This window comes from Puma concolor, chromosome D3, assembly GCF_028749965.1.
Source record: "Puma concolor isolate L17-30 chromosome D3, mPumCon1.1.hap2, whole genome shotgun sequence".
NCBI classification, from domain to species: domain Eukaryota; kingdom Metazoa; phylum Chordata; class Mammalia; order Carnivora; family Felidae; genus Puma; species Puma concolor.
In genome coordinates, this window is record NC_141678.1 from 37584087 (window position 1) to 37610306 (window position 26220).

Consider the following 26220-nt stretch of genomic DNA (forward strand, 5'->3'; position numbering starts at 1 on the left):
TCTGCACTACAAGAAATGTTAGAGCAAGTTTTTCATGAAAGAAAATAATACCAGATGGAAACTTGGAACTGCACAAAAGAATTAAAAGTGTGGAAATTTGTAAATATGTGAGCATATGTAAAATAAAAGCATTCCTTACTATATTTCTTTAAAATATAATTGTTCAAAACAAAAAATAATAACAATGTATTATAAGGTTTTTGACATATGTACTTAATAAAATGCATGACAGTAATATTATGAAGGATAGGAAGGAGAAAATAAAAGCATAAAATCATAAAGTTCTTACGTACCACATGAATGATATATTATTTGAAGGTGAAAAGTGAAAAGCTAAAGTGGAATACTGTAAACTCTGGAGTAACCACTAAAAATAATGAACAAACAGCTATAAGAATGTAGATAAATGAAATATAAAAAATATACACAAATAATCCCAAAAAAGGCCAGGAAAGAGAACAGATGGGATAAATAGAAAACATATAGCAAGATAACAGATTAAACCCAGGGTACCTGGGTGGCTCAGTTAGTTAAACGTCTGACTTTGGCTCAGGTCATGATCTTGTGATTCGTGAGTTCAAGCCCCGCATCAGGCTCTGTGCGGACCGCTCACCTGGAGCCTGCTTCGGATTCTGTGTCTCCCTCTCTCTGTCCCTCCCCTGCTCACACTCTGTGTGTGTGTCTCTCTCTCAAAAATAAACAAACATTAAAAAAAAATTTTTTTTAAAGATAGTAGATTAAACCCAACCACATATGCTGCCTACAAGAAACACACTAATTATAAACACACAGAGTAAAATGATGGACTAAGTTTACCATGCAAATATTAAGCCTAAGGAAGCTTGGGCGGCCATATTAATTCAGACAAAGCAGACTTCCGTGGTAGTTTGGGTACCAGGGAAGCAGATGTCAAGACTAAATCGGAGGTTCAGGAGACTTATTTGGGGAAACCATTTGTGAAAGACAAAGGTGAGAAAGAGCAGGACTGGGCAGGAAAAGATCTTCAGATATGATTGCTGATCTGACACCGATGAAAGGAGAGAAGGGGAAAGAAGATTTGGGTCGGGAGGGCCTCAGGCTGCAGTGCAAGTGGGAGAAAGTCTCAGCCAGGCTGATGGGCAGTCCCCAGCAGATACAGCTCAGTAGAAGAGCTGGCATTGGTCAAAAATGGCCCAACTCTAGTACCCTGTTGTGCTCCATCACGAATGGGGAGTGTCCTGGGGAGAGCACAGCTACAGCTGAAATATGTGGCAGATCCCAAAAGTATGGCAGCTAAAGTCATGGGCTAAGTATACTACTTTTTGGAAAGGATGTCTGAATAGCACAACTCTATGGCAGGCACAACTTTGAAACAAGGGATAGGACTGAGGACAAAGAGCATTATTTCTTCATGAGAAAAAGCTTATTTTATAAAGAGAACCCAACAACCTACCCTTAAATATGGATACAATAAATCACACTTCAAAATATTTGAAGTCAAAACTCTCAGAACTGAAAGGAGAAACAGACAAATCCCAGTTAGAGCTAGAGATGTCAATACCTCTCTCTCAGTAACGACAAGTAACCAGAAAATTGGGAAAAACAAAGAAATGTTAAACAACAGCATCAACCAAATTAACTTAATGGATATTTATTGAATACTCTCACCCCAAAGGGTGGAATACACATTCTTTTAAAACTCACAGTGCACATTACCAAGATAAACCATATGCTTGTCCATAAAACCAATCTCAATAAATTTTAAAGGACTTAACTCATAAAGTATGCTCTCTGACCATAATGGAATTTATTTAGAAATTGGAAAAAGAGATCTAGAAAAGCCCCAAATATTGGGAATTAAACAATACGTGTTTAAATAACCCAAAGATCAAAGGAGAAATCCTAAGGGAAATAAAAAAAAAAAAAAAAAACCTAACTGAATAATACAAAAACTACAGCATCATCACACAAAACTACACAATTCAATATTTGTGGGATGCCGCTAATGCAGTCCTTAGAGGTAATATAGCATTAACTTCTTATATTAAAAATATGAGAAGTTAGGGATGCCTGGGTGGCTCAGTCGGTTAGGTGTCTAACTCTTGATGTCAGCTCAGGTCATGATCTCATGGTTCATGAGATCAAGCCCCATGTGGGGCTCTGCACTGACAGTGTGGAGCCTGCTTGGGATTCATTCTCTCTATATAAACAAACAAACAAACAAACAAATAAGAGAAGTCAATAATCCATGATCTAAGCTTCCATCATAGGAACCTAGTAAAAGAAGAAAAAGTTAAGCCCCAAATAAATCAAAGAAATAATTAAGAATGTAAATTACAGAAACAAAGAGTAAACAGGTAAAAAAAAATAGAGAAAATAAGTTTTTTAAAACCTGGGTTTTGGAAAAGAGGAGTGAAACAGATAAATTTGTAGGAATTTCATCAATAAAAAAGGAAAGAAGACATAAATTACCAGAATTGTGGAGGAAATAAGAGGATTATCCTAAAAATCCTACAGATAGCAAATGAAAAATAATGGAATATTATAAACAATCATATGCCAAGAAATTCAACAGCTTACATAAAATGGACAAATTCCCTAAAAGATATAAATTACTAAAACTGACAGCAGAAGAAATGGAACCTACCCATATTTGTTAAAGAAACTGAGGGGCGCCTGGGTGGCGCAGTCGGTTAAGCGTCCGACTTCAGCCAGGTCACGATCTCACGGTCCGTGAGTTCGAGCCCCGCGTCAGGCTCTGGGCTGATGGCTCGGAGCCTGGAGCCTGTTTCCGATTCTGTGTCTCCCTCTCTCTCTGCCCCTCCCCCGTTCATGCTCTGTCTCTGTCTGTCCCATAAATAAATAAAAACGTTGAAAAAAAAATTAAAAAAAAAAAAAGAAACTGAATTCATAATTTAGAAGCCTGCCACAGAGAGCTCCAGGCCTAGACGGCCTCAAAAAATCATTTAAAAATGAAAAAATACCAAACCTGCACAGGAAATGGGAGGTACAGGGAACTCCTCTCAATCCACTGTAAGAAATCAGAATTCTCCTGATAGGAAACCCATACAAAGACATGACAAAATCTAAAACCAAAGACCAACACTGTTCACAAACACAAACACAGAAATCCTCCACAAAACAAGAGAAACCAAATCTAGTACTAGCTGATGACATCTCGTATCTGACTGCTAATGTCTACAGCAGTACTATCGTTGTCTCGTATTTTTTCTAAAAAAATTTTTTTAACGTTTATTTATGTTTGAGACAGAGAGAGACAGAGCATGAACGGGGGAGGGTCAGAGAGAGAGGGAGACACAGAATCTGAAACAGGCTCCAGGCTCTGAGCGGTCAGCACAGAGCCCGACGCGGGGCTCGAACTCACAGACCGCGAGATCATGACCGGAGCCGAAGTCGGACGCTCAACCGACTGAGCCACCCAGGCGCCCCATATTTTTTCTTATGTCACTATAAGTCTTCTGTTGGAGATAAAGACTTACATTTACACTGGTCATTTGATTTAAACTCAATAGTACAGACCCTCCTGGTTAAATACATTGTTACACTGGCTAAGATGATGCAATAAAATGGCTGGTACACAGCAAGTGCCTGCAATTTTTTTTTTTTTTTTTGAGAGAGAGAGAGGGAGAGAGAGCAGGGGAGGGGCAGAAGGAGAGGGAGACTGAGAGAGAGAATCTTAAGCAGGCTCCACACCCAGCTCAGGGCTAGAAGTGGGCTCAATCTCACAACATGAGATTATGACCTAAGCCGAAATCAAGTCAGATGCCTAACCAACTGAGCCATCCAGGTGCCCTATAGTGCCTACAATTTCTTTTTATTTTTTATTTTTTTAACGTTTATTTATTTTTGAGAGAGAGAGACAGTGACAGAGTGTGAGTGGGGGAGGGGCAGAGAGAGAGAGAGAGAGAGAGAGAGAGAGAGAGAGAGAAACAGAGAGTCTGAAGCAGGCTCCAGGCTCTGAACTATCATCATAGAGCCTGACACAGGGCTCAAACTCACAGATCGTGAGATCATGATCTGAGCTGAAGGTGAACGTTTAACAAAGTGAGCCACCCAGGCACCCCAATACAATCTCTAATGCTACCATTTTTTAGCAACTAGGTTGGGCTATAACATGTAGTTAGTCAAATAACTGCTTGCAGACTTGAATTGATTAGGCATAGCGATTCTATCAAAGTGACATCTTAAATACCCTTGTTGATAATATAGAAAAACTAATGACAAAGCATGCAGAGTGACCTTACAAGAAGTTATGATTGATTTGAATTTCAAGGCAGGCTTGGAAACAGGATCTAAGGGTCTCAGCTTGTTCAGTGGGCTAGTATATCGTTCATACCCAGTTGGTCAGAGAGCACACTGCAACCTCAGAAGGTAGAGCCTTGAAGCTTCTGAAGATGAACAGGCTACTGCATAACGCCAAGGCCAGCTTAGTCCCTGGCTAGGAACCCCTTGATTATAGCAGGGAAAGGAGACATCCTCTTGTGAACTCAGCGCTCAGACCTCTCTATTAAGACACAGTTTATTGTCTCGAGCTATTCCTGTGGTGATTAGGAACAATCTGATGGCAAAGATTAATGGTGCTTTATCCTATCTGTGTATATGGTGGAAGTCTTGAAGTTACTTTCAATTTTCCCTTAGCACAGATATAAACATCGCTATTGCACGGAGTCAAACTCACTTTATGACTAAGAATCAGTATTAGCTTTACTTGTTTTCCTTTTCAGTTGCTAAAGCAATGGGTGATTAAGATAGTAGATTATATAGTAGACTCTTCTTCAGGTATATATTCTGGAGATCTACCTGAATACCCAAATTTGCTAATATAAAAATGTTTTTCACAGGCAGATGGCTATCTTACAACTTACACTTCTTATCCTCATATCACAAATAAACTTTTCAAGTTTCACTAGTTTCACTAAATTTTTCTTTTTCACTTAAAGATTTACTGAAATGGTCAAACATCACTCTGTTCATTCTAAAACATTCACAGTGGGAACTTCATGTCTGTGTGGACTCCCGATATGAATGAAATTAGATTTTTCTCCTGTTTGAAAAAAATTTCATAGTGGGCTTATTTATATCTTGTGTATGTAAACTAATGCAGAATTTTACTTTCTGACTAAGAACAGCTTAACTTCCTGTTTACCTTTATCCCCCACACTCTCAGGTAAGTTTCTACACACTCAAAAAGCAGAAAATATACAGTCATGGTGAGATTCAGATCCCGGCCAACAGTTAGAATCACTCTTAGCTAAGTGACTCCCCATTAACCACTCCTCAATACACACACACCATGCAGTTCATTTCATAGAACTTCCAACAAATAGTAAAACAAAGTGGATTAAATCCATAAATACCCATTTAGATTGCTACACGATGGGTATTTTAAGAAGAAAAATGCTGACAGAAACCAATGTTATTGATCCTATTGAACATCGAGGTAAAGCCAGTCACCATTCCGACTATTTTTTATACATCAACATTTGTCTTTTGCAAATGAGAAATCTTCCCGTAGTGGCAACAATGCCAGATTGTAGTAGTTTAGCAATGGGGGACTTCATCTTTGTAGGTAAATGCTCTATCACAGAGGTTTCTATCTTAGTATCAAGGGTACTTGTCTTGCCCAATTAGGCTATATACGACCCATAAACACAAAACAACATAAGCCTTTTATTTATAAAGTGCCTTTCTTCAGAAATACCGACTTATCTGATTTCCACATTTTCTTGTTCCAGTTCTATTAAGTAGTAATAATGGCAGTATAACTGATTAAGGCAATTTTTCAGTCAGCTTTACACAGTGGGGGCAGGGATGGCAGGGAGGGAGAGAGAGAGGCTAAGGAGAAGGAAATGGAGAGTAAATTCATCCTCGGGCCTAAGTAGAATATCAGCTAACAAAGGCATGCTTCATTCAGATTGGTCTAATGCTGACGTAGAAGAAACTATTCCTTCATTCAACAAATGTCCTTAAGAATCTACCAGGTACCAGGCCCTGTGGTGAAGACAAGAGATACAATGAGCAGCAAAGACAGACATTCTCAGCCCTTTTCAAGACTGCTCTCTGAAAGGGAGACCAATCATACGGCTGCAATTAAAAAAGGGTGATAAACGTCATTGCAAGTGAAGGTTTCCCTGAGGAAAAGCTGCCTGAGCTGGGATTGGCCACATGAGTAGGATCCAACTAGTGCACAGGGTGGTGAGGTTGATGGCCAGGAGAACAGTACAGGCAGGACAAATGCGGCAGTGGGGAGCGTGGGGCATCTGAGCAGCTTGAAGAAATGGCACGGGCACAGATGGAGCTGGAAAGGTGGATATGGCCAGGAGATGTGAACCTTCCGGCACGGGAAGGGTTTCACTCCTTATCCATAAACAATGGGAAGCCATTAAAGATAACTTTAAGCAGAATTTTATTATTGCCTCCTCAAGATTTTTTTTGTACAAGTACACTACGAGAAGCATGGAGATCTTAATGAAAATAATTCCCATGAGTCTTCCAATATACAGTGTAGTATATAACACAGTTCCTTTTAACATGCAGTAAAAATGACTTTATGCAAAGAGAAGACTTAGGCATAATTTTCATTCATCAAACAAATATTTACTGAGTACTTCACTATATGCCAGGCATGATTCTCAGACATGATTCTTGACATTCATTAGTGAACAAGAAAAGACCTTCACCCTCAGAGAGTTTAACTCTAGTAATGCGGATAAAAATGATAAAGACAAGAAATAAGTAAGTTACGTAGTAGTTAAGAAGATAGTAAGCGACATGAAAGTAAGAAAAGATGAGTAGGATTAAGGAGGATCAGAAGGGTGGGAGGAGCCAGAGAGAGGCAGCCAAGTTACCGTATTATAATTAATTAAACAAGACCTCACTGTAAGATGAAATCGGTACAATTTTGGTTGAACAACCCAATTTTAACTGTTTTTGCTGAAATAAAAGAATAATTCTAGTGCCATTTCTAGACAAACTTCAAGTTTAATCTCTGAGACAAAGAGATCAAAGGAAATACTAGCTATTGCTCAAAACTTACTGCTTCTGTCTTTTCTGTCTTGCAATGGTCCTTCTATTAACAGTAACATTTTGAATACTGACTCACGATTTTATTGCACTTTCTATATGGCAGTGATTTATCCATGAGCAAAAGAAAACCAGCCTCACCAGTGTCATAACTTCAGCTTTTTCGGCTGGCAAATGCTGACAGATTTTTATCTTCAATTCAGTCCTTCTGCCAGTAAGGGTAAAAAACCCAAAAGACACCTCACAGTAACAGGTATAGCAGGAGAGGGAAATGAAAGGCGAACGTGTATTACTAAACTAATAGTACCTGCATAATCAGTGCAAAATTATTAATTAGCTAATACCCTTAATTACAAGCAAGCTTTAAAATGAGTTTTAATACATATCAAAGATACCAACTCATCTCTTTGGAATAAAAGTCTGGAAGTGAAACTAGAGCTTCCTTGACAACACAAATGGTCCCAAATGAATACTGAGAACAAAAGAAGCAAAATGATTGTCAGAGGAAATGTGCTCTAAACCCAGGACAGCAAATAGTTCTTGTTTACAGTAAGCTGTGAACAGCCAGCTTTGACTATTAGCAGTTATGTGCCAATGACTATTAACTCAACTACGTAGTGAGGGCATTAAGTCACAGGATGATTGTTGCTTTTATGTTGTACTTCCACTAAAGCTTGATTTTATTGCCCATTTTCCACAGCTCTTAGGTAGGCTTAGGTTGTAAACAATAGACTTTGGTAATTCTTCTGCAAGAAACAAACAATGCAGCCTATGAGCAAAGCCTTTATTGTTTATATTTTATAACATATACACTATAATATCGATATATATTCAACAAGGGAAGAACAACAAATTTAAGCACAATTTTCCATTTACAAGTTATGTGAGTTATATGCTGTACCTACTAGATTACGTCTTTAGTTTTGATCATTAGTGGCCATTAATAAATGAAACTACTTTTATTTTTCTCAAGTGTTGATGTTTCTTCTATTAGGAAGCCAAACTTTCTAGTCTAGACTTTCATAGGGAGACATGTACAATCAAGATGCCATGCTGGACTTAAAATAATGATAGCAATAGTAAAACATTTTCGATGTTTGCTAGGTGCCAATTAGCATTCTAAGCGCTTCACATATACTAACTAATCTCATCCTTGGTACTACCCTATGAGATTATACTATTACTAACATTTTACAGAGGAGGAATTGTATAGCAAGGCTTCTGACTCTGTAAGAGGCAGAAAGAGGTTAAGTAATTGGCCCAAGATTGCACAGCTAGGCTTCTGATGTCGTATGAGGCACAGAAAAGTTAAGTAATTTTCCCAGAATTACACAGCTAGGCTTCCGATGATGTTCGAGGTACAGGAATAGACAGCTAACCTCTGCTGCTGTACAAACTGATGAGTAATCTCCCGCTGTGTCAGTTTACTACCCCTGCTTTCACATGGCAGGAATTTATATTTCTACAAGTTTTCTACTCCTGGGAATGATTTTTCTGGGGGGGGGGGTCTCTACAGGTATAATATGCCAAATCAGGAAAAATATAGCATGAGGAAACAGTAACATGGCTCTGTGAGCTTCTTGGCCAGCAGGTCAACTTGCCGGGATGAAAAGCCTCTCTAATAATACAGTAGCACACTCCCAAGCCTACCAGTGCATCTGCAAGCAGCACAGTAAGAGCCTGTGAGAAGGTGTTACACTGACAGGTAAGCAAGGGTAGAGCTGTGTCAGGCACAGATGCCTGGTTTCCGGAAAGACACCAATTCAGCTCTAAACACAAAACTTAACAATCCCCATATCTTAGAATGAGAAAACGATGCTACATCTATCTACACAACCTCGTTCTGTAAACCCATCCATATGACAAGAACAATCACACTTGCTCGGGTGTTCTCTTTGAAGAGAAGACCTGCAAGGAACATGTCATCACTGGATGATGTTATTTGACTTATGGAAAGGGAAAGGGGAGAACACAAATATTTACTGAGTTCCCAGATTGGGCCAAACACCATGCTACAGGTTCCCATTTCTCTAATTAAATTTTGACAATCTACCCATAAAGTACATTTATAGCGTTATGTTATTCTCCTTGTTTGTAAGGAATAGAAAACCTAAGGGTAAAAGGGTTATGTGAATTGCCTATGTAAATCTAAGGGGAAGTCAGAGTACCCCCTCAGATAGGTCAGACTCCAAAGCTGGCACCACACCCACACTGCCATGGCTCTCCTGCCTCAGATGAGCATCTCCGTAAGAGGTGGTCTGCTTCTTTTGGAAGACTAGATTTTACATCATGGTCAAGGGCTGAACTCTGGGGTGAGACTCCCTGGGTTTGAAACCTAGTACTGCTGATGACTAGCCATGTAAACCTGGCAAGCCACTTGACTTTGGTGTGCTTTAGTTTCCCCAGCCATAGGTAACAGTACCTATATTGTAGGAATGCTTTGAATACTAAAGGAGTTAATATACATAAGTCTTTCAGGTAATGCCTGGCACATAAATGCTCAATACATGTATTATTAAGGAAATTCTCTGCTGTTAACATAAACTACTTGCAAGCAAGTATCACATCTGAAGTCAAGTATTACAAACCTATTGCATCCCCACTGCTTCATATAATCCCTGATAACAAAATAGATGTTCAATATAGTTTGGTAAATAGATGAATATCTAGACCAAAGGATTATACATAAAAGTTCTTAAAATGGCCCAATCTCATCTGACCTGCCATTACCTCTCTCACATCATCTCTTGCTATATGCTGCCTTATTCTCTCCACTCCAGTAAAACTGGCCTTCTTGCTATTTCCTGGAGGGAAAAAAAGGCACCCTAGGGCCTTTGCACTTGCTGCTCCCTCCAGCAGATTAGGTCTTCTTCAGATCTAAATTCAAATTCTTTTCCTTGGTAAATCTCTCCCTCCCACCTCATTTTAAATTGCAACAACCCCTCATCATCCAGGTCTCCTGGCACCCCTTTCCTTTGTCCCTCCTTCATTTCCCCCCCACTATGTTCATGTATCACAACACACTACATACTAAAACGTAACTTGTTTATTTCACGTATTTTCTGCCCCTAGAACGTGAGCTTCATGAGAGCAGAAAATTATCACCTATTTTGTCGTGTATACTACTATACCTTCAGTACTGAGAAGAGGGCCTGACAAGAAATATTTGTTGAGTGGTGAATGAATACAAGCCATTAATTTACTAAAGATCTCTATTTCAATTTTGTGTGAGTCTGAATATAGAACTGCATTGTGATGCATGCTGGGAAAATAACAAAAAGACTGATCTTTGGGTAAAGATGGTGATGAGATGCTAGTAAAATATAAATGCTCCTTTTCTAGAAAGCTACTTTGTATGTAAGTTAAACTGGTATTTCAATTCCTGTATTACATCTATATTCATGGAAAGGAGAGGAAGTTACCTGTTTTGTGGGAAATGAAAAGATAAGTGGTTTGTTTTCCACTAGCACACATGGTAAGTAGACACTGTTAAGCTTTCTCTGTCTGAAACTCTGCATTTCACCTAAGCTAAATGTCTTTTTTTTTTCAATCAGCAAAAGTAGGATCCTCTGTCATGGCTTTTTTTTTTTTTTTTTTTTTTAATGTGTATTCATTTTTTGAGAGAAAGAGAGAGACAGTGCAAGTGGGGGAGCTGTACAGAGGGAGGGAGTCACAGAATCCGAAGCAGGCTCCAGACTCTGAGCTGTCAGCACAGAGTCCGATGCGGGGCTTGAACCCACAAACTGAGAGATTATGACCTGAGTTGAAGTGGGCCACTCAACCAACTGAGCCCCCAGGCGCCCCCCTCTGTCATGGCTTTCTAATCGGAAAGTCCTAAGGGGAAGAACACAAAATTCCCTGTGCCCTGACGAGGTCCTACCAAAATTCACTAAAATAACAGGTACACAAAAATGCTTTCAGCAGAGATGTTACCCACTCCCACCCCCTGGGGAAATCTTTTAAAGTCTTACTTCTTCATAAATTATTGTTTTATTGATCTGGATATAAAAAGACTAAGACAATACAGATGATATTAATAAACTATGCTTTTTTGCAGATTCTTTATAAATACAATAGACCTAAAAATGCCTGTCCTGTGTCACATACGTTGCAGTACAAATATAGTAGGTTAGTCTAAACATTTATTATATTTGATATGCTATATAAACAATCCTCCATAAACACTGAATTTAAAAGTTAATGCTCAGGTTTTTTTTTTTTTTCTGTTTCTTTTTAAAATTCCAAATCTTATTTATCCTTCAAAACCCTACCAAAATCTTACTAAATCTCCAAGCTATCTTACCAGTTTCTCTCACTATTCAGAGTTAAACACTGTTGGGTACCATTAACACCTGTATTCTAAATGACTTATTTACATATTTGTCTCTCTTTGAGATTATGAGCTGGAGGGCAAGACACTTACCTGTGTGTATACCAGAGCCTTGAACAGTATGTGGCACAAAGTAAGTGTTCAATAAATGTTGAACTGAATTACTGAATCGAAGTAAATAAATAAAATGAAGTCACACCAAGAATACAATAAAAATAAACTTTAGTGTTAAAAGTAGGTATACTTGGATTCCAGCAGTATTAACTTTTAGAAAGTCACTTTTGATAATGATCTTTTTCTCAGAGAAGTTTTATATGTGCCCCCAAAATTGTGTGAAATGATGAGCTTTACCTCTAAGTGGAACTGTATTTGTTTCACGTGTTTCTCTCAAGCACTCAGCTGCAAAAGGCCACCGCCTCCGCAAAGCTCTTCTATTTCCCCAGGTAGGAATGGCTGCTGCCTCCTTTGTGCCCCAGGGCCTGACCATATTCTATCCCAGCCCCTTTCTCCTCCACTAAGTTTATTTGCTCTCACATCTGCCTCTTTCACTAGACTGAAAACCCTCTGAGGGCAGAGACTCTTTTCTTCTTATCTATCCCTGTTAATTGACAACACTAAATGCTTAAAAAAATTCACCCCCAAACCGCCCCCAAAAACCAAAACACACACACACACACACACACACACACACACACACACACGTTTCTCAGACCTTGAAAGTTCAATTTTGAACTAACCTGGCTCAGCTCTTACGGGGGTCCCAGATCTGGACACAGGCCCATTTGCCAATGTTAACAGACCCTGAATTACAGGAAGTGCTTGTGAAATCCTAGAAAACATGCCAATCTGCAGTATTTTTTTTTCTAACATCAAATCATTCAGTAACAGAGCTTTCTGCCCTTCATTTCACTGCAGCTATTCAGTCTCACTCTTTTATGTTTATGTGGACCCTTTCCATGGATTTTCCAAATTAAATTGTGTACAATTAGATTTTATCACCCATATCCTAAATTTCTGAAGAAAACTTTCTCTAAAGTTTCAAAAGAACAAAACAGCCAAAGGAGAGTCAACCAGATGTAGGGATACAGAATGGATATGTAATATTTCTTGATAATTGTCTGCTTTCATACTTTCCTTCCCTGACCCCAAGAGCCAGAACTGCAAGCACCGTAGCGAAAGAAGAGGGAGAAGTTACGAGACGCCATGCCCACTTGAGTCCTCTCAGCCACACCCCTGCCCCTTCACCCTCTCTCCCTCCTAAAAGAGCACCGCTGCCATTCTCCTACCCTATCTGCAGGCCACGCAGGACCTCTCTAGCAGCCCACTCGCCTCAGTCTCGGAGCTGGGAGCATCCCACAGATATCAGGAGGCCACACGCTGAGCTGGACACTGGCCAGCAGATTGGCAGGAAAAAGTCCAGGCAGAGTTGTGCTCCTGGAACTTAGAGACTAGCAGAGAAGAAAATGAAACAAGTATTTGCAATATGGTAGACGAACGCTATGATAAGGTAAATAAAGCTAAACTGGGGTTAAACTCGAACACTTGTGTTAAGAATATTCTACCTTGACAAGAACTGAAGAAAAGAGACTGGGTCTTTTGTACATGAGTGTATGGCTGATAGCTCCTCTCCTCTCCAGTTTTCTCATCAGTAAATGTAGGATGACAAAACTACCTCCCTCTTAAAGTAGTTCTGAGAAATGCGTGGCACCAGGTACAGCACTGTGAACAGGGCCTGGCCCACAGTGAGTGTCCAATGCACCCCTGATGTGATGTGTCTCATGGAAGGGCAGCCAGTCTAACCCAGGCAACGTCTGAGATGAAGTGGCTTTGAGCTTAGTCCCGAAGAATGGGAGTGGATTCACTACAGATACGTTACTTTGCTAGGGCTGTCATAACAGTGTTCCACAGGGTGGGTGGCTTTCACATAGAAATGTATTTTCTCACAGTTTGAGAGGCTAGAAGACTAATATCAAAGTGTCAGCAGGTTGATTTCTCCCGAGGCCTCTCTCCTTGGCTTGAAGATGGCCATCTTCTCACTGTGTCTTCATGTGGTCTTCCCTCTGTGCCACTATGTGTCCTAATTTCCTCTTCTTGTAAGATTAGTCAGACTGGGTAAGGGTCCACTGGAATAATCCCATTTTAATTCAATTACCTCTTTAAAAGCCCTATCTCCAAATACAGTCACATTCTGAGGTACTGGGTGTTAGGACCTCAACATATGAATTTGGGGGAACACAGTTCAGCCCTTAACAGTGGGGAAGGCAGGGAGAGGCACAGAGACGAGGGCTGTTCTAACAGAAATATTACTATTAAATAAATATTACTATTAGAAATGTTACTATTTCTAACAACCTATGAATTGAAAGAGGATGGTATATGGGTGCCTAGGTGACTCAGTAGGTTAAAGTGGCTCTTGATTTTGGCTCAGGTCACAATATTACAGTCCTGGGATGGAGCTTTGCACTGAGCATGGAGCCTGCTTAAGATTCTCCCTCTCCCTCTGCCCTTCCCACGCTCGCATACACCCTCTCTCTCTCTCTCTCTCAAAAAAAAAAAAAAAAAAAAAGAGGATGGTGCAGCATGTTGAAAAGAAACTGAGTGAATCTAAACCCTTTTACAGTATAGATTATAAAGAGGGAATAGCGAGAGCTGAAGCTAGAGAGGGAAGGAGAAAAAAATCAGGCCATGGGGCCTTACAAGAGAGCTTATATATTAAGCAGTGGGATTTTATCCTCAGGGAAATAGGAAAACATTTTGGAATTTCAAGTAAGGTGCATATGTGGCATGACTGAACTCCACTTTAGAAAAATCATTCTGTCTGCATTATAAGGAGTTTTTTGGAGGCAGAGGGAGCACCTGGGAGACATTTGTTTTGTTTTATTTTGTTTTGTTTTGTTTAGGGAGGGAGACATTTGAAATAAGACAAGTGAGAAAGACTGATGGCTTGAACATGCCTTGGGGAAGAAACTGACACACTCTGGAGAGCTAATCAATGGACCTTGTGATTGATGTGGAGCAGGGGGAAAGGAGAATGATTCCCATGGTACCAGGAGGTGGGTAGATGATGGTGAAGGAAGATGACAAAGTCAAATAGACATTCTGAATTTGAGAAACCTATGGGACTGCCAGGAGATCACTGGCTGTTGATAGTACCTGTTGCTTATTAAACTCTTATTATACGGCACAGGATGTGTCAAGAACTCTACACATATTATCAAACACCTTCCTACAAACGAGGAAGCTGAGCCTTTAATGAGATACTCAACCATGGCACCACATCCCTTCCCCACCCCAACTGCCCTCGCTGCCACCCCTAGGGACACCACTATCTTGACCTCTGATACCATAAGTTAGTTTTGGCTATTTTTGTACAGTATATGAATAAAACTGTACAGTGTATGCACTCTTTTGTACATGTATCCATGCATTTTAAAGTCTGCAGTCTAACCTGGGAAAAATAAAGGTTGATGTAGACAGAAACATAAGTATAATCTCATGAACGCATATTCCCATATCCTAAGGACCCCTAAAATGGATATATAGTACTTATGCATTTAATTGCCAGGTCAAATCAGTAACATGAAATGAATCCAGGTAAGAACAAGGCCCATTTCGGTGTTGTATCCCTTTGAAGGCACTCGGTCACTGACCCAGACTAACTGTAACAAATCCCTTCATATAAATTAAAGATTAGAATGTAAAGCAAATAGTAATGGTGAGAGCAGTTTTAAAGGGAAAGTTCTGGGGCGCCTGGGTGGTGCAGTCGGTTAAGCGTCCGACTTCAGCCAGGTCACGATCTCGTGGTCCGTGAGTTCGAGCCCCGCGTCAGGCTCTGGGCTGATGGCTCGGAGCCTGGAGCCTGTTTCCGATTCCGTGTCTCCCTCTCTCTCTGCCCCTCCCCCATTCATGCTCTGTCTCTCTCTGTCCCAAAAATAAAATAAAAAACGTTGAAAAAAAAATTAAAAAAAAAATAAAATAAAGGGAAAGTTCTACTGCAATACTTAAAGTAAATGCAGGTCAGTTTTGGATAATAGCAAATTTGAAATCAACTCTAATTATTGCTTTAATAAAGTAATCTCTTTTTCTAGTTAGGAATCGTTCACACTGCTAAGGAACTGACAGTGACCTTAGAAAGTGTTTTGAATGTTTTTAAAACAATAGAAATGTCAGTAAAAGATCAACTTTTTACTAGTTTTAAAAATTCTTTTCTAAAACAATTCCACAGAAGTTGTGCATTTAACTTTCAGTATTTTACTGTATGATCAATATACTACATAATTGTACTATGTGCTTGCTGAATTCTGAGTTTGTTTCTGACCTAGACCTAAGAATCTCTTGGTGGGGTGGACATTACAGTGTTATTTTTAGGATAAGATCTTGCCTCTGATAGTTCTCTTATGAAATTTATTATTTTTACTTTTAATCACAGTATAAAAAACTGTTAAAAATTTTACTTGGAGGATGAAAACAATCACATCTGCAAATTTATGGCTATCCAAATTTTACAGATGCTGAACATTTGTAAGGGGGGGGGAAAGCTGTAGTTCTCCACAAAAGTTTTGTCTGTTTGAACTTGCATGGGCACATATAGTTACGATATAATTCCATTGGAGAGAATATTCACATCATCTTTTAGCATAGTGAATCCTCTGTGTAAATTCCTTCTGCAAATCTTTTGATACTAAGTTCCTCTTACACCCCTAAAATTCCTGATTGTATTCTGATGTCTCTCTCCCAGAAAAGAACCAACAATTAGCATAACTTCTTGTTGAACCAAACAAAGTTCTGATTACAATCTTAATTAATCTCCTTTTGAAAAAAGAATCAACCACCTGTGACCAAAAGTTTGACTGCAGGACATTCTGACTTTAAAATCCATGGGGAGCAGCAACTTGTGCATGAGATTTAAAGTCAGGTTATTGTTTAGCGGAGGAATTCTACGCTTGAATGTGAAATCCTAGTCTCTCTCTGTATTAGCTTTATTTTTTTTTTCAAGGTCAGATAGCTAAGAATCTGTGAACATGTGCAAATGTTACCTATTTTTTACTTTTCATTTTTGCTCTTGTAATTTCCACGTTTATTTCCTGTCATTGATGAATTGTAAATTTCAGTTCCTTCACTCATTTAAGACTGATGTTCCATTAACATCTCTGAGTTACTTAAAATTCTTAATCTCGTGGTAGAGCTCAAGCTCTGAATATGCATCTATTTAGATATTTTTAATATTGTACTTATTTATATATATGTATACATACATATTTATATTTACTTTATGTATTTTAAATATTTATATAAATGAATACATACTTGTATATTTTATATATTAATTATATCTACTTTTATATATATTATATTTAATATTTGTATATATTTTAGTTAATCAATCATACAGGATGACTTGGTAAAAGCTAGCAACATTTTAATAATAAATTAGAGAATCACAGAAATGAGGATAGTTATCACAACTTTATATATAGAACAAAAAAGGTATAAATCGATAGAGACCATCCGAAGTGGGGCTTTTACTGATCACTACCAGGATGTTCTAAAAGAGAATTAGAATTTCCTTGTGCATTGCTAAGCTTTTCTTTTTTGAAAAATCTAACTTTTTCCAAATTTGCCAACCAAATCTTTAATAAAACTTTGTGAAACTTACTTAAGTAATTGTGTCTAAAAGCATTAGAGTAAGAACTAAATCCACATCTGCTAAGATATCTGAATTTGCCTCCTTTCAAATTATATATAAGGCATCAGTGGTGGCATAAAGATGAGAAGAAAAGAGAGTAAGCACTGAAAAGAAAAAGCCCACTCCATGCTTGCTAAATACTACATTTTAATTGATTTTAACCAGTATTTTATTCAAACTTACATTATACAGTGTCACATGTGAAGTATGATTAAAAAAAACTTTAGTAAAAACCCAATTTCCACATTATTTTAGAACAAATCTAAAGCAGTCTTATGCCTTACCTGACTCTTACAAATAAATTATTATTTCCTATTTTGCCTTTGATCTTCTCTGATTAAAGACCACAACTCTTGTTTATCTAAGACAATCAGTGGACAGATACACGGCAAAAGAAAAAGTCATAAATACCATAAAATCTCATTTTCAGGTCTGTCTACCTATAAATCTTTAACTAGACCAGCCAACTAGGAGAAAAACTAGATAATTTGTATTTCCCCTTCTCTCCATTCTTGCCTCCTGGTATAATATTAAAAAGCAAGCAAGCAAGCAAGCAAGCAACAGACTCTATCTAGAGCCAACTCTATGCCCTATATCAAAGGAGAACAGAGCAAACTTACTTACGATGTATGGATCTTAAGCATTCCACCCCATTCCCATTTCTCATCTGATACAATTACAGTTAAGTCTGACACAGGAATTTCTTACTTTGAATCTTCTAACAGCATTCCTAGCAAACCTACAATGCAATGACATATAGCCATCCAGGCACCCCTCTGTAATTGCTTAATTTTTAATTCAATGGGATAAATAGGTAGAACACCAACCACTACTTAAATGATCTTTTACCAAATCTGTAAGAATTTTCCTTCCCTAGGGTAACATCAAGACAGTTGTAGATCTGGGGCACCTGGGTGGCTCAGTCGGCTAAGGATCCGACTTCAGCTCAGGTCATGATCCCACAGTTTGTGGGTTCGAGCCCTGCGTCGGACTCTGTGCTGACAGCTCAGAGCCTGGGGCTTGCTTCAGATTCTGTCTCCCTCTCTCTCTGCCCCTCCCCCACTCATGCTCTGTCTCTTTCTCTCAAAAAATAAATATTAAAAAAATTTTAAAAAAAGATAGTTGTAAATCCAAGCTGTGTATTAATCACCAATATGTCCCTATGATTCCTAACTCAAATCCTAACTCCTAATATGCAATGCTGGCCAAGTTTCTGCTCTCATTACATCTGCTTCTGATGCATCCCTCTAGAGACGTTTGACTTCTTTAGGTTCTGCTCCATGTGTTTCCCTTCCTGTCTTTCAATCCTGCTCTGGTCCCCCATCTTCTCCACGTATCTGCACAGAATACATAACAGGGCTTTCTCCTGTTTTCCAAACTTTACCATGTTACAGAATGGCTCACTCCACTAATCACTTTCCAAGCACCCCAAAACTACTGCTATTTTCCATTTCTGATAACTATTAAACAGGAAATATTCTCTATAAAGGGTCAGAAAGTATATTTTAACGCTAGATATTTCTGTAAGAGTTATTTTCATTACTCAGGTTTTCAACACATCTGTGACAACATGGATGGTCCTAGAGGAGATGATCCTAAATGAAATGTCAGAGGAAAACAAAAACCATATGATTTCACTTATATGTGGAATATAAAAAATGAAACAATAAAACAAACAAAAGCAAAAACAAAACAGAAACAGACTCATAGATACAGAGAACTACCTAGTGATTGCCAGAGGGGCAAGGAATGGAGGTAAAGGGAATTAAGAGGTACAGCCTTCCAATTATAAAATAAATTAAGACACAGGGATGTAATGTACAACATAGGGAATACAGACAATAATACTGTAACAACTTTGTATGGTGACAGATGATAACTAGACTTATCATGGTGAACATTTCTTATGTATATAAATGTCACATCACTAGGTTGTACACCTGAAATCAATACATATTGTTTGTCAATGATTTTTCAATTAAAAAAAAAAAGGAAAAACAGGAGAAAATAAAAGTTAGTTACAATGGGGTATTTCCACTGTGCTAGAATAAATCAAGGAGAAAGAAAAAATAGGTGAAAAGTTTTTTTCAGTAGAATCTCTAAACAAAAGGAATAATTTCAACAGCCCCAAGCAAACTTCAGTGTCACACAGTCAAGGCCAAAATGTTCCATATAAGATGAGGAGGTTAAGACTATGACCCCGTGTCTGTGATATTATATGGAATACAGGCATTGGGCCTGTGTCCCCAGAAGGTATTTTATATATATATTTACATATTTACATTTATATCTGTGAAGTTAACCTTATCATAGTATAATTTGTACATCATAAAATTCACACATTTTAAATGTACAATTCAATATTTTTAGTAAATTTAACAAGTTGTACAACCATAACTATAATCTAATTCTAGAACATTTTCATCAAATTATTTTGACAATCATAATGGTTGCTCAGATATCTGTTCTTTTGATTTGAGAAAGCTGAATTTCTTACAAGTCTTGTGTCTAGTTCAGTGGGATGTTTCTATGTTAGCCACAAGTGTAGGCTTGGTCAGACTGCTGTGGATCCTGAACAAATAGTAAAAAATGGTGTTTTATTTCATTTATTACATTTAGATTTTTCTAACAGGGTAACCTAGAAGGGAAAAAGATATACTGTAACATTAACTAATATATTTCAAGTATGGTTGTATAAGACTGACTTCAATCCTTCATTTGCAAATAAACATTTTGATTCTTTAAAAATAAGAAGGTGGAACAGGGAGAGGGGAAAGGGAAGGAGAGTAGGAAGTGATGATCAAAGGACTGTGCAAAACATGAATGGTGTTTCATGAGGGGAGAAGTTGTTAATTCTTATACTGATCTTACTATGTGGCAGTTGATGTTCTAAGGTCTTTACTTACATTGATATCTTTACCTCACGAGAGGTCCGTGAAATAGATGCTACAACTATCCTCAGTGAGGAAACTGAGGCCCTGCAAGGCGAGATAACTTGCCAAGGTCCCACAGTCAGTAGAAGAACCAGGCTGCATGGGTGAGGAGCCTGTTGTTACTTTCAAACCTAACACATAGTTGATTATTTCAGCATCGGTGAGGCTGAAAGTTAAATTAGCAGTGACTTGTGGCCAAAATGCCCCAATTCTTTTGTGATCAATACATGAACCGTAATGGTTGAGACACATACTAATTTAACTGATATTTCTAGTGTATATTGGCAACACAAAGAAACTGCTCAAATGCTGTCCAGGAATGATATTCATTTTAGAAAACATGGGATACATTTTGTATTATTTGGATTCAGGCTTAGGGTGACCATATGTACTGGTTTGCTCAGAAAAATCCCAGTTTATACCTGTTGGCCAGGCATGATTATATAGCACCTGCTTTTGCTTTCAAACTGTCCCACATGGACAGTAAAATATATAGTCATCCTACTCATGCACAACCAGAGTAAATGGAACAAGTCAAACTGCATAAAATTTATATCCAATCTCTTTATTACATTATTTTTCATGCTATTCTTTATAGCAACTTCAGAAGCCACTGGTATATCCCACAATGGCTGTCCAGCATTTATTCTGTTTTCATGTATATCTTTTTCTTATTGTATGATCCCATCCCCAAGCTTTCCATTCAACAAGATTCTTACTCTTAGTTATTTCTACCTATAAAATTCACTAGGACTACCGATTATCACCAAAACTTCTAAAAGACAAAACCAATACAAAACAAACACCTTTCTTCCCCATCTCAAAATATATATAATAAAAAAGTTTCTATGAACCTAAAGCTATATGAAGTTATCTCTGTAAATGCTAGCTTATATTCATATATGCTCATAAAATGGAGTGTTCTATCGAACTTGTCTTAACATGTTACAGGATCTGATTCATCCCCACATGAATTTTAAAGTGTCTTTTATTCATTTTCTTAGATGAAATATCTGCATAAAGCTGACAAGTGCTGCATTTGGTTTTAATAACTGTGATTCTTTCATTGTCTTATCCTAAAATCAGTTGCTTTTACCATTGTGAACTCAGTGGTACCTCTTCCCATTTCTCTGCCTCTTCTTTCAAACACTTCACTTCCCTCTAATCTTTCTGCCAAATGACTGCTTTTATTTCAGTACTTTCTATTCTATGATAACCACCCTAATGACATGTCTTTCCTAAGGACTCCATGGTCATTTTTTGGAAACAAGCCATTATTCAATCTCACATTCACATTATGCTTCCCATAACGCTGCTGACTCAGCAGCTGCCTTAGTAGGCCTATGCTTTCTCCATGTTGCTTAAAATTTTTCTGAAAAAACTACTTACTTATGGTCCCCTTATGCAAACTCCCTGACCTCCTTCCCTTTGGGTCAGATTCATCTATCCACCTGGAGGCATAATCTTCTTGAGAAACTCAGCTGGCAAATAAACCTCCCCAGCCTCTGGGCTTCACTTACCATATTGATTATGAAGATTCTTAGGAAACTGACCTGCAGAAAGAAGGGAGGAAATTCCTGCCCTTGAATTGAGGCACTGGATTCCATTACTTTACTGTTGTCTCAGTCCACATAGTTATAGATGGTGGAGGGTATAACCAATCACTAATTCTGGAAAGCTGTTCCACACCAGTGTGAATTAGTATGAGGAAGACAACTGTCCACTGTATTCTGCTTAATGGTTTGAAATTTCTGACAGTTTTCTCCCTTTTTTAGCCAGCAAAGATTCTTCAGATCTCAGTTTTTAAGCTTACCCTGATTATGATACCCAGCACATAACTGTATTCATCTTTAATTTCCCTATAATGTAGCTTTTACCATGATTTAGCTCCACTAAATGGTCTCAGTTATCCAAAGACAGGTTTAATCTCCCTATGATAATGACATATCATTAAAGGGCTTTCTATAAAAGCGGTTTGAATGTGTGGTACCCTTCTGGAAGAAACTGCAATAAGGTCTGAAGATCACATTTAATAGGAAGAAGTGGAGTTCATTAAAGATGTAAAAAAGAAAAAGTATTTACAGTTTCAGAGTCACATGGGCCAAAGATAAATTACATATTTCATTCTATAAAAATATTTTAAACAGTCACTTCTTCCTAATTATCTGTTACCTTGCTCCTTTATGAAAATGGTCTCATTTGAGATTAAGTAGACATCAAGAACAAAGATGAAATCATTGCAAACAGAGAATCAATTGTGGCTTATATTTTAGAGCCATTGATGTGATACTTAAGCACAAGTTTGCTAATTTAGGCCCAAATTTGACCAAATCTTTATCATGAAAAGTGAGCATGGTTCTTTGTGCCATCTTTATATACTTAGGCTCCTGGAAGAATTTCAGCAACCTCTTTGTCTTTTATGGACAAAGAATCTACTACGACAAAAATCAGTATGCTCGAGTGAAACGCTTCCAGATGAAACTGGACCACAGAGTGAGAAAGATGCAGTAGCCACGCTTCTGAGAAGACCATCAGAACTCAAAACAGGACAAAAATAAGATGTCTCAACTCATTCCATTCCATTCTTCCATATATTGCCTTTTAATTTAATTAAAAATATTTATTTTATTAAGAATGATTTTTAAGAGTCAATCACAAATCAAACATCAAACTATGTGAGGCTTTATATCTGATGTTCTTCCAGCTGTGGTCTGCAGTTACAGAACAAGGGGAAACTTTACAATATAAGAGTAAATCATAAGATTGCATTATCCCCTTGAATCAATTATACAGATAGCGAACAGAAAATATACATATATATTTACATATTATATAATTACATATATAATATAAATATATATGTATATATGTATGTGTGTGTATATATATATGTATGTATATATATATATATATATATATAGTTGATCTCAATTTTCCCTCACTGAAAACATATGTATTCTATTGTCACTTTGCATTAGATAACATAGGAATACCTTAAAAAAAAATTTAAAGGCTAACATGAAGGAATTTATTTATTTATTTATTTATTTATTTATTTTTTTAACATTTATTTATTTTTGGGACAGAGAGAGACAGAGCATGAACGGGGGAGGGGCAGAGAGAGAGGGAGACACAGAATCGGAAACAGGCTCCAGGCTCCGAACCATCAGCCCAGAGCCTGACGCAGGGCTCGAACTCACGGACCGCGAGATCGTGACCTGGCTGAAGTCGGACGCTCAACCGACTGCGCCACCCAGGCGCCCCTGAAGGAATTTATTTTTAATTAGACAAGAAGAGTCGTTCTCATGTCAAAGTACTTTTTTTACTTTAAGCTTTCACAACTGTAATACTGTACTGAAAATAAGCAGAAATATTCCATAGTTCCTTTCAAAGACTCATTCTTTCAAAAAGAAAAAAAAAAAGGGACTATTTCCCACTGGGCGCATAGATAGCACCAGTTCCTTATTTCTCTGTCCCCTCTCAAATTATAGCCTAGACTCAGAATCACTTAACTAAGTGACATTTTTGTTAAGATACAAAAGTTACTGGTTTATTAGGAAAGGTCTGAGCTCTATTTTTACCTAATACTCCCAGGTATAGTGTTTACAGCAACAACAGAAAAAAAAAAAAAAGTAACCAATCACTGGGGCGAAGACAAAAATAAGTTGAATGATTATGAGCACATTAAGAGGAAAAACATAAACCCATAACTTGGTGCGAGGATACTGACTGCATTTCTTAGGAGCCTAACCTCCGCATTCCTGAACCGTGACCAGAGATGATAAAGAAGTGTTGAGAGGAACAAGCGACCTCATTGTTACCTGGCTGTGCTCTTGAGCTGAGAGGAGGCAAAGCCTGTGTGTCACCACACAGCAATCCCAGGCTAAGAACTGACCTCACCCCAGATGAGAAGTTTCTAGAGCCTGTTTCACAGCAGTCTTTTCTGCTTAGACATGGTCCTCTTTGTGCAGTGGTTGAAGTGGATTTAGCAATTGGTTTTGCTGAGTCTGGAACCTCTGTCATACTACATGAGGTCTGTGTTAATGGAGGACACAAATGGTTTCAGATGTGGACAGAAAAGACTGTGAGAGAGCAAACTAGAGAAAGAGGACCAAAAGAAAGCTCAGAAGGAAATCTGAACATTAAGCAACAGTTTGTTACTGACTTGTGATGCCAGTGTGATGCCAATCAGAATAGGTAGGAAGGTCTGTTCTGCTGCCTGGTTTGAATTTGTGTCTGAGGACACAATAATTGATGATAGAATTCATAATCTTTTGAAACAGTTCCAGAAATAGTGGTTGCTGAACTCAGTAGGGGAAAGAATTCCATTTGGCCCCACTCATCTTTTTCCTCCAAGAGTAGTAATGGGGATTAATAAAGAACATGGCAGAGTAGAAATCTTATTAGTCTACCAAAGGTAAATGGGCACTGGCCAATTTGTAAAGGGAGCTAAAATTAAATTCTTAATATGATTTAATGTCAATTAAATGCTTACAATAAAGAATGACCACCCTGAAAATGAATCTATTTAATAGTTAAAATATAATCAAATTGGTCTGTTCTACAAATGTAGCCCTCCATCCTTCCTAATTAAATCCCTATTTTATGAGGTTGGATTTGCCAGATGCTTGGAATTTTTTTAAGTTTTGGAGATATGTCTTCAAAATGGAAGGGACTTTGCTATTTTTTGTAATAGGAAAATTGGCTTCTTGTCTTAGCAATTGACAATTAACTTCATAACCCTAGAGAATTTCAAAGACAAAATCCAACAAAAACCAGGAAAGAAAATTAAACAGCAAAAAGCATGATTTAGACAATTACAGAGAGACAGCATTCTAGTATTTTGTAATCAATCTATGTTGCTGCTCTTATTAGTTCTGGCAGGGCCACCCCCACAGAGAACCAGTGGATACTCCAGACAGCCCAGTGGAGTAGACGTGTGTCTGTGATATCCTCTGAATCATCCCAGGCTACTGAGCCCTAAATTAGATGCTGCATTTTAACAGGAGACATATTATCTCCAAAAAGAGGGACTGCCGCACAATGAGGTCATGGAAATTTTACTTTTACAGTGCAGAAAACAAAAGCATTTCCTTTCTCATTCACAATTCACAGCCTGGGACTGTTGTGTTTTTATTTTTGTGTGTTTTGGGTTTTTTTGTTTGTGTTTTTTTAACAAGCTAAACTGGCAAAGTGAAAATATAAGCAACTGGAACCTGACCTTGATTATCATTTCCCTGTGTTTCTTCAGGGTTCATTTTCTATTTCTTACTTTATACAAAACTGTCTTCTATAATCAGTTTTATAACCAGAGTCAATTATTTTGTTTTTCAACTTTGAAGAAGAAACTTCATGCCATCCCCTTCCCTCCATCCCATAAATATTTACAGGACATGTTGCTGGGTACTGAGATCATAAGGATAATGGCTCCAGATCTTAGGGAGACAGGGGGCAGCTACAGAGGAAACATCATAATTATTTTTGGAATAATAAATAATAAATAAAAAGTGGGCTCTGGGTTCACTGGGAGCACAAAGGAAATAACCTGGTGCCGGATGGAAGAGAAAAGGAAAAGGTAGCCAGGCAGGATTCCTGGACAATGTAACCTGTGACCCAAAGACCAAAGATGATAGGCCCTAACCTGGTGAAGAAGAACGGGGAGAAGGCTCTTCAGGCAAGGGAAGCAGGGTGCGCAGAAAGGGGGCACAGTGTCGTGGTTAAGAAGCATAGGCTCTGGGGGCGCCTGGGTGGCGCAGTCGGTTAAGCGTCCGACTTCAGCCAGGTCACGATCTCACGGTCCGTGAGTTCGAGCCCCACATCAGGCTCTGGGCTGATGGCTCAGAGCCTGGAGCCTGTTTCCGATTCTGTGTCTCCCTCTCTCTCTGCCCCTCCCCCGTTCATGCTCTCTCTGTCCCCAAAATAAACAAACATTGAAAAAAAAATTTAAAAAAAAAAAAAAAAAAGAAAAAAAAAGAAAAAAAAAGAAGCATAGGCTCTGGTATGTATATTTTACCACAATTTTCTTTGTTTTAATTTTTTTTAATGTTTATTGTAAGAGATAGTGTGTGTGGGCACACAAACAGGGAAAAGGAAGACAGAAGAAGAGACAGAAGCCCAAGCAGGCTCTGTACCATTAGCACAGAACCCAATGTAGGGCTCTACACTCACAAACCGAAGATCATGACCTGAGCCAAAATGAAGGGTCAGTCACTTAACCGACTGTGTCACCAGCAGCAGAGGTTTTGGAG

At 38.2% G+C, this 26220-nt stretch overlaps 1 protein-coding gene and 1 long non-coding RNA gene across 5 annotated transcripts in view; both read right to left on the reverse strand.

Annotated features, from left to right (window-relative positions):
• The window catches only part of LOC147575507 (uncharacterized), a 299228-nt gene that overhangs the window by 219539 nt on the left and 53469 nt on the right, over nucleotides 1-26220 (reverse strand). The window lies entirely within an intron of this gene.
• The window catches only part of ARHGAP28 (Rho GTPase activating protein 28), a 196520-nt gene that overhangs the window by 150492 nt on the left and 19808 nt on the right, over nucleotides 1-26220 (reverse strand). The window lies entirely within an intron of this gene.